The sequence below is a fragment of the Chlamydotis macqueenii genome, chromosome 9, assembly GCF_036417535.1.
Source record: "Chlamydotis macqueenii isolate bChlMac1 chromosome 9, bChlMac1.mat, whole genome shotgun sequence".
Lineage (NCBI taxonomy): Eukaryota > Metazoa > Chordata > Aves > Otidiformes > Otididae > Chlamydotis > Chlamydotis macqueenii.
In genome coordinates, this window is record NC_141564.1 from 8,403,606 (window position 1) to 8,416,011 (window position 12,406).

General features: G+C 46.1%; 1 protein-coding gene across 4 annotated transcripts in view; it reads right to left on the reverse strand.

Moving 5' to 3' along the window:
* NEU2 (neuraminidase 2) overlaps positions 1-12,406 on the reverse strand; it is a 37,058-nt gene that overhangs the window by 7,437 nt on the left and 17,215 nt on the right. Inside the window, exons 1-3 of one of the 4 annotated variants that reach the window (XM_086754734.1) lie at positions 2,033-2,110; positions 1,691-1,776; positions 1,058-1,213 (exon numbers count right to left, since the gene is read on the reverse strand). The gene's annotated coding sequence lies outside the window, so the exon portion shown is untranslated. Of the gene's footprint in view, positions 1-725; positions 837-1,057; positions 1,231-1,690; positions 1,777-2,032; positions 2,111-12,406 lie in introns of those variants that run through there. The other 3 variants (XM_086754733.1, XM_010122288.2, XM_086754735.1) reach the window with 3 other exon arrangements.

Genomic DNA, 12,406 nt, shown 5'->3' on the forward strand with positions numbered 1-12,406 from the left:
ATAGGAGACCCAGTTTGCTTCTAGAATACTTACTACATTGCATGTTCCTGCGTAAGCTTTCCTCCTAGCTTAACAGCATGAGTATGCCTGTTTCCGATAAAGCCCAGCATCATAGCGCTCCATCTCCAGCCTTCTTATGGCTCTAGCCCAGATCCCACACTAAATCTAGGCTATGGGATTTCTTAACAAGCCAGACAGTGCACATTTTAGTCCAATAAAACATCCTCAATCTAAAGTCAGAAAGGAGAGTTATCAGCAAAACCTGTCAAACAATAAACTAAAACACTCAGAATTCAAAACAGAAAAGGCATAAAATGGGAATTACTTGAATGCAGCAGCCAATTGGATTAACCTTTTTAACCACACGAAAACCAGAAAGTTTTTCTTGTGGTAAAAACTTCACAACACACTTACAAAGGGATTTTCAGCCTCCCCAGTACATGCTTTCCTAAACAATCAAACAAATTTTGCTTTTAAAATGTTGTGGCTCAGTCTGGCAGTAGGTCCTGTACCTTAAATTGCAGATTTTCATAGCACTAGAGAGAACTTACATGAAGCAGCAATATTTTTCTTAGCATATGCTTGGTGAAGAAATACATAAAGTACACTCCTATTTGAACCTACAAAATGTATTTACCTTTTCAGTTCCTAACAATGTCCACTGTTATGAAAGTGGTTGTTTTTTTTAAAAAAAAGAAAAAAAAAAAAAAAAGAAAAATAAATACCTCTTTCACTCTGTGTCTCCTGGAAGTCACGTCAAAGGGGAAAAACAAACAAGAAAAAAAAAAAACAAACCAAAAAGCACTCCTTTTGGATTAGATAAAAGGGAGGCTCACCACACTCTTACCAACTGGCCTCCAACCTGCAAAATTATTTATATTGGCAGCAATGTCAGCTGTTTCAGATCCCCAAGAAAAGCTAGCAGCTGGCATGTATACACAAGCTGACATTTAAATAGCAAACCTGTTTTGCATATAAGGGGAGGTTCCATGTGAGCTGGACAAGCATTAGGGAAAGACTTTTAAATTATCATAGTAATTAAATAGCATATTTCTACCTGCATGGATTGACATGTTGTTTCTAGTGGTTATACAGTTCAGCATGCTGTCTAATTTCTTGGTCCTCTTGTCTCCTAGTGCTGACGAGGGAAAAGTTCCTCTGGTTCCAGCACACAGACTCCCAGTGCTTCCTCTCACAGTGCTGCTCCTGAGGTCTGGGAAAGTTTGCCAGAAGAACACAGAAAATGGTTATAACCAGCAGGTGATGGTGCTGTGATAATCTGACATACTCCTCTGCTGGGTCCGTGCACCTCCAACCCATCAGCATGCTGTTTCTGGATGAAGAAGTGAGTTAACACAGGAGTTCCCGGGCAGTGGTACAGGAAAAACATCCTGGTGCATGCAGATATAGCTCCCAGCAGCCTCTGTGGAGGTGTTACCAGGGCCAAACTATCCCAGCAGCTGCAGTCCATGAGCTGATGGGGAGAGTTGGGGAGAGTCAGGCAGAGGAGCAGAGGGGAGCATAGGGTCCCAGCTGAGGAAGAGGAGGATGGCATCACTCCTCCCAGCTGTGCCCTGACTGGCTTAGAGGCAGCACCTGCAGCTGCTGGGTGTACCCCAGCAAACGATCTCATGACCACCGTGTGTTACTAATCTAATGTGCTGCTGCTGTCAGAGATGACTTTCCTTACCTAACTTCTTGCTGTTTCTCTTGCTTTCTCCTCTTCTTTGCTGTGTTTCCATTGCTGCCATTAATGCTTCTTCTCTTTGAAGTGATCTGAAAAAAATGAAAATAACAGTCCTGCAATACGATCTTGCTAGTAATTTAAAAGGAGGAAGAAAAGTCTCCTCATATGATGGCAGTTGTGGTTGATTTGTGCAAGCCAAATAGGGAGTTGCAAAGGTGTGGATTTACAATCAATCAACCAACCAACTAACCAACCAAATTAATGTAATGCTTCTGTATAACTATATTTCCCCTCTCTTGAGCAACCCTGTATCCCTTCTCGTGCCAGCACTGATGCTCATCTTACCTTGCCAAGCCATCAGAGGATGTCAGCCTGGCAGAAAACTAATCCAGAAAGAAAGAAAAAAAAAGAGTGAACAGTTTTCTGCTAGGTCATTGTCCTGGACTGAGTCAGCAGAAGTCAAACAAGCAGCAGGATCTGCAGTAGGAGAGGGAGTAGGAGCACGAAGCTGTTGACAGGAGGAGCAGACTCAACTCTCTGACTGGCAGCTAGCCATTAGATCAAATTAGCTGCATTGTAAAACCACACCTCATGTTTACCAACCTTGCCTAACTTCGCAAGTGAAGTATTGCCTTCACTGAGACACACAAGAGAAGCCTGAGGGCATTCGTATCTCACACTTTACCTGGAATCAAACAACAGTCAATGTGAGGAAAAGGCCCTCCAGAGACAATGGCACTGATATCCACCAGATAATAACTTTTAACAGTGACTCCTGGAGAAAATCCAGAGTCAAATAAAACAAAAGCAATTAAGGAAGGGAGACAGTGAAGAGGCTGCTAAGGTGCAGTCTGACAGAAAGCCAGACCTGAACGATTGCTTTGTGTATTTCTTCACCTTTTTAATGCGCCCTGGCTAACAGCAGTGTTACTCAGGTGGAGTTCTGAGTGACACACTTTGCTTCTGCAGCCAGACAACCCATAAATGCTCATTTGTTTAACAGAAATCACTTTGCTCAGCAGCAGCTTCAAACTGGCTGTCCATCCCTTCTTAGAGTGGGAAGTCCCCGTGTGGCTTGCTGTGGTGGCAATAGTTCCTTGCTCTACTTTGGCAGCACACATATGGCAGAGTAGTTGTGCCTCTGGCCACCTCCCCTCTCCCTTCATCATCTCTTCCTCCCCAAGCAAGGCCCTCATCTTCTTCTGCAGCCCAGGCAGGTATCAGACACGGCTGTGCAGAGAGTAACAGCCTAGAGTGGCTAAAACTACTCCCAAAAGGAAGAATGTACTGCCTAGTACTGTTGTGGGGTTCACCTGGGTGAACCGCAGTGCCCATGCAGGACACCCACACCGTCACCGCACGGGCACCCTCTGGTGCTGCCCCTGCCCTGGCCACTGCCCAGCACTGACAGCATCCAGGCCTCCAGCACCGCTCTTCAGACACCAGCCCATACCGCAGTCCTCTATCTGAAAAAAAAACCTCCTTCTTGATAAAAAAAGTGCTTTTTCCAAACATGTTGTGTGTGCTGCAACGATTTTACAAAACCATTCCTTGCTAACTATCAAAAATGGATGTCTCAGAGAAGACATGCTAGGTTTGATCCTCCCTCTGTTCTTTTGGCATAAGTCAAGATCAGTGTCAGCAGTGAAGTTTAAAACGGGTACAGGGCTGAGGAGAATCAAGCTCTTCACTTCTATTATTCCATGCTTACTTCATTGCCCTTCTATCTGACTGTTGTAATGAAAACGTTTTTAAAAAGGTTAAAAAATGCAAATGGGGTGTGTGGGTGCATTAATAAGAGGATATAAAAATAATGCAGCAGATAATATAACGACAGAATACTGAACAATGGAGCATTCGCATTTGGAGGACCGTGTTCAATTTCGGGTGCCACCTCTTAGAAAAGATATAGCAATAGCTGCAAACGAAGGCTAAGAAAAAAAAATCAGAAGCTAATGCTCATGAGCATACGTGGAAAGAAATCAGCAGGAAAACAAGAGAGGTTACATTTAATGAGTGATACCCAGTCCATTAAAAATTATCAGTGTGTATTTCCCTTGCAAAATGTTCACACCTGAATCCATTGATTCCTTACACTATCAGAAGGCGAGCCCAGCTCTGGTAATTCAGTATTTTTGCTGTGCAGTACAGTGTAGCAGCTGTCATCAGGCAGCAACAGTTAAAATCATGAAGTCTTCCATGGAGTCAGGGCATGCGAGAGTGTAATTACACGGTTTTGCAAATATTCAGTTAAAACACTATGGGCTGCTCTCCAGACATTAGGGCTGCATCAAGAGAAGCGTGGCCAGCAGGTCGAGGGAGGTGATTCTCCCCCTCTACTCTGCCCTGGTGAGACCCCACCTGGAGTACTGTGTCCAGTTCTGGAGCCCCCAACACAAGAAGGACATGGACCAGTTGGAGAAGGTCCAGAGGAGGGCCACGAAGATGATAAAAGGGCTGGAGCACCTCTCTTATGAGGACAGGCTGAGAGAGTTGGGGCTGTTCAGCCTGGAGAAGAGGAGGCTCCGGGGAGACCTGATAGCGGTCTTCCAGTACCTCAAGGGGGCCTACAAGAAAGATGGGGAAAGGCTGTTTAGTAGGGCCTGTTGCGATAGGACGAGAGGTAATGGTTTTAAAATAGAGGGGGGTAGATTTAGATTAGAAATTAGGAAAAAAATTTTTACGATGCGGGTTATAGAACACTGGAACAGGTTGCCCAGAAAGGTGGTGGAGGCCCCATCCCTGGAAGCGCTCAAGGCCAGGCTGGATGAGGCTCTGAGCAACCTGACCTAGTCAGGGATGTCCCTGCTCCTTGCAGGGGGGTTGGACTAGATGACCTTTGAAGGTCCCTTCCAACCCTAACCATTCTATGATTCTATGAATACAGTTTCATTTGCGCAGAACATAAATCCTATAGATCTGGGGTCTGACTGAAAGTCTGCTGTCTCAGGGAAAAAAAACAGAAAAAAAAAAAACAACAAGAAAAAGCCAAGGTAATTATCATGATGGATGTAAAATGCAAATACTCATGCCAGAGCTCTTTGGGAGACAGGGTTCACTGGACAAAATAAAACAGTGGATGTTTCCTTAATTCCAATTCCAGTTAAGGGAATGAGCCTTTGCGCATGTTTGAAACCAGCACCTCACTCTCCTTATCAGCTGTGAGAGGAGCAGGGACTCTTTGGGTTTGTACCATTTCACACTCCACTGGCTCCCATTAAGTTACTTTTCATTTCCATCAGGAGTAAGCAGAGAATTGTGCCACCAGCGTTTCTATCCCAGTGTGGTGAGTTGACCTCGGCTGGACGCCAGCTGCCCACCAAAGCCGCTCTATCACTCCCCTCCTCACCTGGAAAAGGGGGAGAAAATACAATGAAAAGCTTGTGGGTTAAGATGAGGACAAGGAGAGATCACTCATCCATTATTGTCACGGGTGAAATAGACTCAACTTGGGGGAAAAAAATAATTTAATTTATTACCAATCAAATCAGAGTAGGATAATGGGAAATAAAAACTAGTTCTTAAGAACACCTTCCCTCCACCCCTCCCTTCTTCCTACGCTCAACTTTACTTCTGAATTCTCTACCTCCTCCCGAGCTGCGCAGAGGGACGGGGAATGAGGGTTGTGGTCAGTTCGTCACACGTTGGCTCTGCCACTCCTTCCTCCTCACAGGGAGGACTCCTCACACTCTTCCCCTGCTCCAGCATGGGGTCCATCCCACAGAAGACAGTCCTTCATGAACTGCTCCAACATGAGTCCTTCCCGTGGGCTGCAGTTCCTCACAAACTGCTCCAGCGTGGGTCCCTTTAGGGTGCAGCCCTTCAGGAGCAGATCGCTCCAGAGTGAGTCCCCCACGAGGCCACAGCTCCTGCCAGGACCCTGCTCCAGCTCCCTGCTCCCACAGAGCCACAGCCTCCTTCAGGCATCCACCTGCCCCAGCGTGGGGTCCTCCCCGGGCTGCAGGTGGATCTCTGCTCCTCCGTGGGCCTCCATGGGCTGCAGGGGGACAACCTGCTCCACCATGGGCTGCACCACGGGCTGCAGGGGAATCTTGGCCAGGAGCAGCATCACTGCTCCCCCTCCTTCTGAACTGACCTTGGTGTCTGCAGCCGTTCCTCTCACATATTCTCACTTCTCTCTTCAGTTGCAGTTTCTCTCGTGCGGTTTTTTTCCCCCACTCAAATATGTTATCCCAGAGGCACTAGCACTGTCACTGATGGTCTCAGCCCGGGCCAGCAGTGGGTCCATCCTGGACACAGGGGAAGCTTCTAGCAGCTTCTCACAGAAGCCACCCTGTAGCCCCGCTGCTACCAAAACCTTGCCACGCAGACCCAGTGCCCTCAGTAAATAATTGCCTTTTACAACTTATTTCCTCTTCTCATGGAAAGAACTGGGCAAAATCTAAAAAATACTCCCTCGACCCAAAGGGCAACAACATCCTGTCATAGCGGACCTGGAAGCCGTCTGACACTCAGTGGTGAGGTGTGGGTTTGTCACAGGGAAGCTTCCTTACCCTGTGAGAGACAACGTCCAATAGACAGCCTGCCTATGACACGCATTACACCATTTTTCCACTTACTTAGCCCATTTGGAACAAGAAAAAAAAAGAAATATACTTTATTTTTGTAACAAGGCGAATGGCACAATCTATGGGAAGCAAAGGAGGACAGGTGGTGAGATTTACATACAAAAAGGGGATTCTAGAAGCAGGATTTATTTAGCAACACTGGGAAAGAGTCACTGGAGCAATTTAATGATGAGGAAATGCAACAAAACTGGACTCCCTTGCTCCAAGTACTCTGCCAGTGCTGGGACACTGGTTTGAGCACGCCTGAAGTGCAAGGCCAAGGCTAGCTGGATTCACCCTGGAATGACCCCTGTGACAGAGAGGAGCCAAATTCCAGTGCAATCCTCATGCCAGTGTGTGCTAGCTCACAGACCAGGAGAGCACAGGTCTGATGGTGACCTGGATTAATCATTACAGGATTAATCATAGAATCATAGAACAGTTTGGGTTGGAAGGGACCTTTAAAGGTCCAACCCCGCTTCAAGGAGCAGGGCCATCTCCAACCAGATCAGGTTGCTCAGAGCCCTGTCCAACCTGACCTGGAATGTTTCCAGGGATGGGGCATCCAGTACCTCTCTGGGCAACCTGTGCCAGTGTTCCACCACCCTCAGTGTAAAAAATTTCTTCCTTATATCCAGTCTGAATCTACTTCCCTCTAGTTTAAAACCATTACCCCTTGTCCTATCACAACAGGTCCTGCTAAAGAGTTTCTCCTCATCTTTCTTGTAGGCCCCCTTTAGGTACTGGAAGACTGCTATAAAATCTCCCCGGAGCCTTCTCTTCTCCAGGCTGAACAGCCCCAGCTCTCTCAACCTGTCCTCACAGGAGAGGTGCTCCAGCCCTCTGATCATCTTCCTGGCCTCCTCTGGACTCACTCCAACTGGTCCATGTCCTTCTTATGTTGGGGGCTCCAGAGCTGGACACAGTACTGCAGGTGGGAGGTCTCACAAGAGCAGAGCAGAGGGGCAGAATCACCTCCCTTGACTGGCTGGCCACGCTCCTTTTGATGCAGCTCAGGATGCGGTTGGCTTTCTGGGCTGCAAGCACACATTGCCACCTCATGTTGAGCTTCTTGTCCACCATCACTCCCAAGTCCTTCTCCTCAGGGCTGCTCTCGATCCATTCCCTGCCCAGCCTCTATTTGTGCCTGGGCTTGCCCTGACCCATGTGCAGGACCTTGCACTTGGCCTTTTTGAACTTCATGAGGTTTGCATGGGCCCACCTCTCCAGCCTGTCAAGGTCCTTCTTGGAGGCATCCCTTCCCTCCAGCGTGTTGACTGCACCACACAGCTTGGTGTTGTTGGTGAACCTGCTGAGGGTGCACTCTATCCAACTGCCCATTTCACCGACAAAGATGTTAAACAGCACCAGTCCCAATACCGACCCCTAAGGAATGTGACTTGTCACCAGTCTCCACTTGGACATCGAGCTGTTGATCTCAACTCTTTTGAGTATGACCATCCAGCCAATTCCTTACCCACTGAGCGGTCCGTCTGCCAAATCCCTGTCTCTCCAGTTTAGAGACAAGGATGTCATGGGGGACAGTGTCAAATGCTTTGCACAAGTCCAGGTAGATGATGTCAGTTGCTTGTCCCTTGTCCATTGATGCTGTAACCCCATCAGAGAAGGCCACCAAATTGATCAGGCACAATTTGCCCTTAGTGAAGCCATGCTGGCTGTCACCCATCACTTGGCAAAAAAGACATTGAGTATCTCAGCCTTCTCCATGTCCCAGGTAACCAGGTCTCCTGTTTCCTTCCAGAGAGGGCCCACATTCTCCTTGGTATTCCTTTTATCTCCAATGTACCTAAAGAAGCTTTTCTTGTTGCCCTTGATGTCCCTGGCCAGATTCAATTCTGTCAGGGCTTTAGCCTTCCTTACTTGATCCCTGGCCACTCGGACAACCTCTCTGTAATCTTCCCATGCTATCTGTCCTTGCTTCCACCCTCTGTAGGCTTCCTTTTGGTTTTTCAGTTGGTCCAGAAGCTCCTTGTTCATCCTTGAAGACCTCCTGGTGTTTTTGCCCGACTTCCTCTTTGTTGGGATGCATCACTCCTGAGCTTGGAGGAAGTGCTCCTTGAATATCAACCAACTTTCCTGGGCCCCTCTTCCCTCCAGGGCTGTATCCCATGGCACATTACCCAGCAGATCCCTGAAGAGGCCAAAGTCTGCTCTCCTGAAGTCCAGGGTAGAGAGCTTGCTGCACTCCCTCCTTGCTGCCCTAAGGATCGTGAACTCCACCATCTCATGGTGGAGATCAATTAATCGCTGGCAGCCCTCTATGGCCAGGCCAGGCCCTCAGCTGATGTAAAAGGACATGGACACTAATGACCATGAAGTTATGATGACTGACCTCAGATTAACAAAAGCTTTACTCAATAAACATTTGGCCTTCCACAGAGTAGACTGGGCATACAGCTGCATTTTAAAAGGAACAGGGTAATGTTGTGACCAATTAAAATATTTTGAGATGAACAAGGCACTTGGCAAGTTCAGTGAACTTCAAAAAGAAAAAAAAAAAAAAAGAAAGGGAAGACTAGCATCAAATTCAGCATGTAAAAGTCATTCAAACTGCAGGCTTAAAAATACCAAGTGAGTTATCGAAGGATGACGAAAACTTCTCTTCTAAGTATAGCACTGCATAGGTATCTCCAGGAATTATAGGCTTATTTGTCTTCCTTTGAAGCATTGGGCCCTAAGCTGCCTTCAGAAGAGGGACATGCAAATAATAGCAGGCAAGCCCAGTGGAGAGAACAGCAAATATAAGTGCAATCTGAATAAGAAATCAAAGTATTTCAAGGGAGAAAATTATAACAGGCATGAACAGATCCAAAAAGCCTTAAAATAAAACCAGGCTGGCTGTGCTATATCCACCCCAGTGCCCAGGTATCCGAACACACATGAAATCAGAAAATGGCAACCTAAAAATAGTCATAAACATTCAGGTCTTTTCATCTCAAATGGCTGTAAATAATGTAAAGCAAGAGCAGTTTCTCAGCCAGCAGGCCTCAAAAGTGTAAGCAAATACCATTTACTGTTTCCACTTGTTTGAGTTTGCAGATTTGGACGAGAGTTTCACCCAGTTGTTAAAGATTTATACGGGAGGTTTAACAATGCCCTGTCATTAAGCCTTTGGCACAAGCAGTGCAAAGGACGTTCGGGGCATATTTGTACTAACTTATCTGGGTAAAGGGAAAGCTGTTGCTTTAAATTATGTTTGCTGTGACTCTGGAAACCGAGCAAACAAAGTCTGAGGGAAACTTCACTCTTAAGCGGAACTGACAGAAGGCAGAAGGACTGAAGGACAGGGATCTTCTGTCAGACATACCTGCCTCAGGATTCACAACTGAGTTGCAAATCTCTAACAACCTCGGGGAGTTTAGTCCAGACTTGTTGGACATACCTCATGCTGATGGCAAATGAGAGACCAGTTCAGCCCCAGACTGTCAGGTGAGTAAAATCCTATTCTGGGGGGATACTGGAAGATGAAAGGTCTGAGGAAGAAACCTCAGGCCACAAACAAAGGCACAAATCCAGTGCCTGAGAAAGAACCAACTTTGCTCTACAAGCGCAGTCACACTGAAGGAGCCCTGTGCAACCCAGACAGAGCACAGCCATGGCACTGTCGAAATACTGGCTGAAAGAGAGGAGAGGCAGCACTGGCACAGCTCGACAGGCATAAAAACCACCGCAGGGACGAAGCCTAGGCAGAGAGGAGACCCAGCCCGCACAGAGCGGGCATTAATGTGACCAACTGAAGAGCAAATATCTCCCAGCCCAACCAACCAAACTGTGTGTCTTTTTCCAGGGGCAGGACAAGCTGTGATTTTTCCTGGCAAATGTTTATGTGTGACCTTGCTTTAAAAAAAATATATAAATAAAATAAAGACAGGAAATATGAACACTAGCCTCTTTTCCTCCTAATGCCAGGCTGATCCTTCCCCTTAGCTGATCTTTCCTTTCACTCTCGGGAGACCAGTTGCTTTGTGTCCAGTGTAGCTGTGAACTCTGCCCGAGCAATTATGTATATTTTTAAATGCACAAAGTAAGCAGGGACTCAGATTTCCTAAGAACAAGCTAGCTCTTGAGATATTAAACTGTCAACAGATTCAACCGTTAGAGTGGAGATGCCACTTCCAGATCAAGTTGAAATTAGGAAATTGCACTAAAATAACAAAAAAAAAATTAAAATGTTTCACTGAACCTGCAAAAAGGACTAATTGGTTGACATTCATTTTAAGAGATGGACAGATATTTTATTCAGGTCTGATTTTCTCCAGACTCGAATTGGGACTGATAAATCCAATCTGCTCTAAGACCAACTAAACACAGGAGTACGTGTGAAACTCCACAGTAACTGCCAGAAAAGAAGAGCCCAGAGACAAAGAACCCATTGTCTCACACTGCTATAATTTGGAGAGGACATATGCAAGACAATATAAAATGCTTTAACTATATAATTACCATTATCTGTCCCTGAGTACGTGGCCAATGCCTGGGGTTTTTGCTCAAATTCTCCTTTTGGAAGTAGCCTGTTCTACGATTTCTATAGGCAATTATCATTTTTCCCACAGTAGTTTCTGGAGGCAACATTTCATGTTTCCAAGCAGCACCCCATTGAAACAGCCCCATTGGATCTAAAATAAGAAAAGCTGACAAGACTCAGTAAAACCTAAAGCAATCTAGAAAACTCATCTCCTCTCTTTTCCAGCCAAAATTACGTCTATGAAAAAAAGACAAAATCATAGACCTGTGTATGAAGAAACACGTCTAGCAGGTTACTCGATCCACAAAACTTGGACTTTGCTGTTCCAAAAGGGAACAATTTCTGAAACAAGGACCCCTTCTTAGGAGAAATTGCAGCCAGCTCAAATAAAGCTTAGAAAGAGCAACAGGGACACTGAGGAACTAGAACTCTAGATAAAATGCCTGCTTTTTACTTGGGGACAGAAATGTAGGAAATATCAAATGAAAAATACCCAAAAAAAGAGAGAATACCCAAACTGGTTCATTTTTTTTTTCTTTAATTACAGTATTGTCCAGAGCTCTTTTGAACCCATTAGGCTATCTCATGTCGTGCTCTTGTACTTACACTGGGTTCCTACTCAAGTAACTCAGAAGAAAAAGAACTATGGAAGAAATACAGGAGTATTCATAAACTATAGTATACCACTGCCAGTCTAGAGATGGGGAACTGAGACCCAGGAAAATCCCTGACATGCTCAACATTGCCCAGGGAACTACAGCAGAGCTGAGAAATGACATCTGCTCTCACAGGACCCAATTCAGTGACACAGCCATGACATTCACTACCCCCATCACAGCCTTCCTCTTTCTGTGCATAAAACCTGGCGATGAAGAGGAGGGTAAAAATTGCTGTAAGAAGGAAAGGTCTGAAAGGGAAAGGTCTGCCAATCTTTCACAGCACTTGGGTAAAGTGAGCTACAGAGCTCAGAGCTTATATTGGGGAGAACATGTCACTTGTTTGACAAAAAAAAAAAAAATGAAGGCTTTCTGTGGATGCCCATGCAGCCAGGGAGCACTGCTGCACGTGCTCCTGGTTTTCTGGAGTGCAATGCTGTCCAGGGCTGTAGCTGGCAAACCAGAGGCAAGTGAGGGGGTTCCTCTGCATGTGATTGCAGAAACCCTGAACTACTACCCCAGCACTAGGACAGAAGAGACCGCTCTGCATTGGGAGCTGCAGTCCTGCAAGCTTCCCTTCCTGCCAGGGCCCTCCCCTGGAACCAAAAAGAGCCCTTCTGGAGGGGAGGTTTGCCTGACATAACAAGTGTCTCATACGCTCATACTCCATGCTGTTTGCTGCACAGCTTCTACAGTTGTCTATCAAGTATTTTTCCTGAGTTACTAAAGACACGTGCAATCAGAGTAACAGGCTGTAAGAATAGCATCAGCTTATGTCAGGTTTGAAATTAGCTGAAATTAGCTTGATGCAGTTGACAATGAGAGCCTGGCACAGCAGCACTCCAAAACTGCCTGGCATTTCAAACCAGTAGAAACCAGTCTAACAGGATTCTGATGTCTTATTGACTTCTGACTCCCTTGCAGCTACAAATTTACAAGCAGATTCACCAAACAGGCACTCCTTGGACCCTCCACCCAGTAACCACCGAGGGGGGAAAAAACCGAGAGC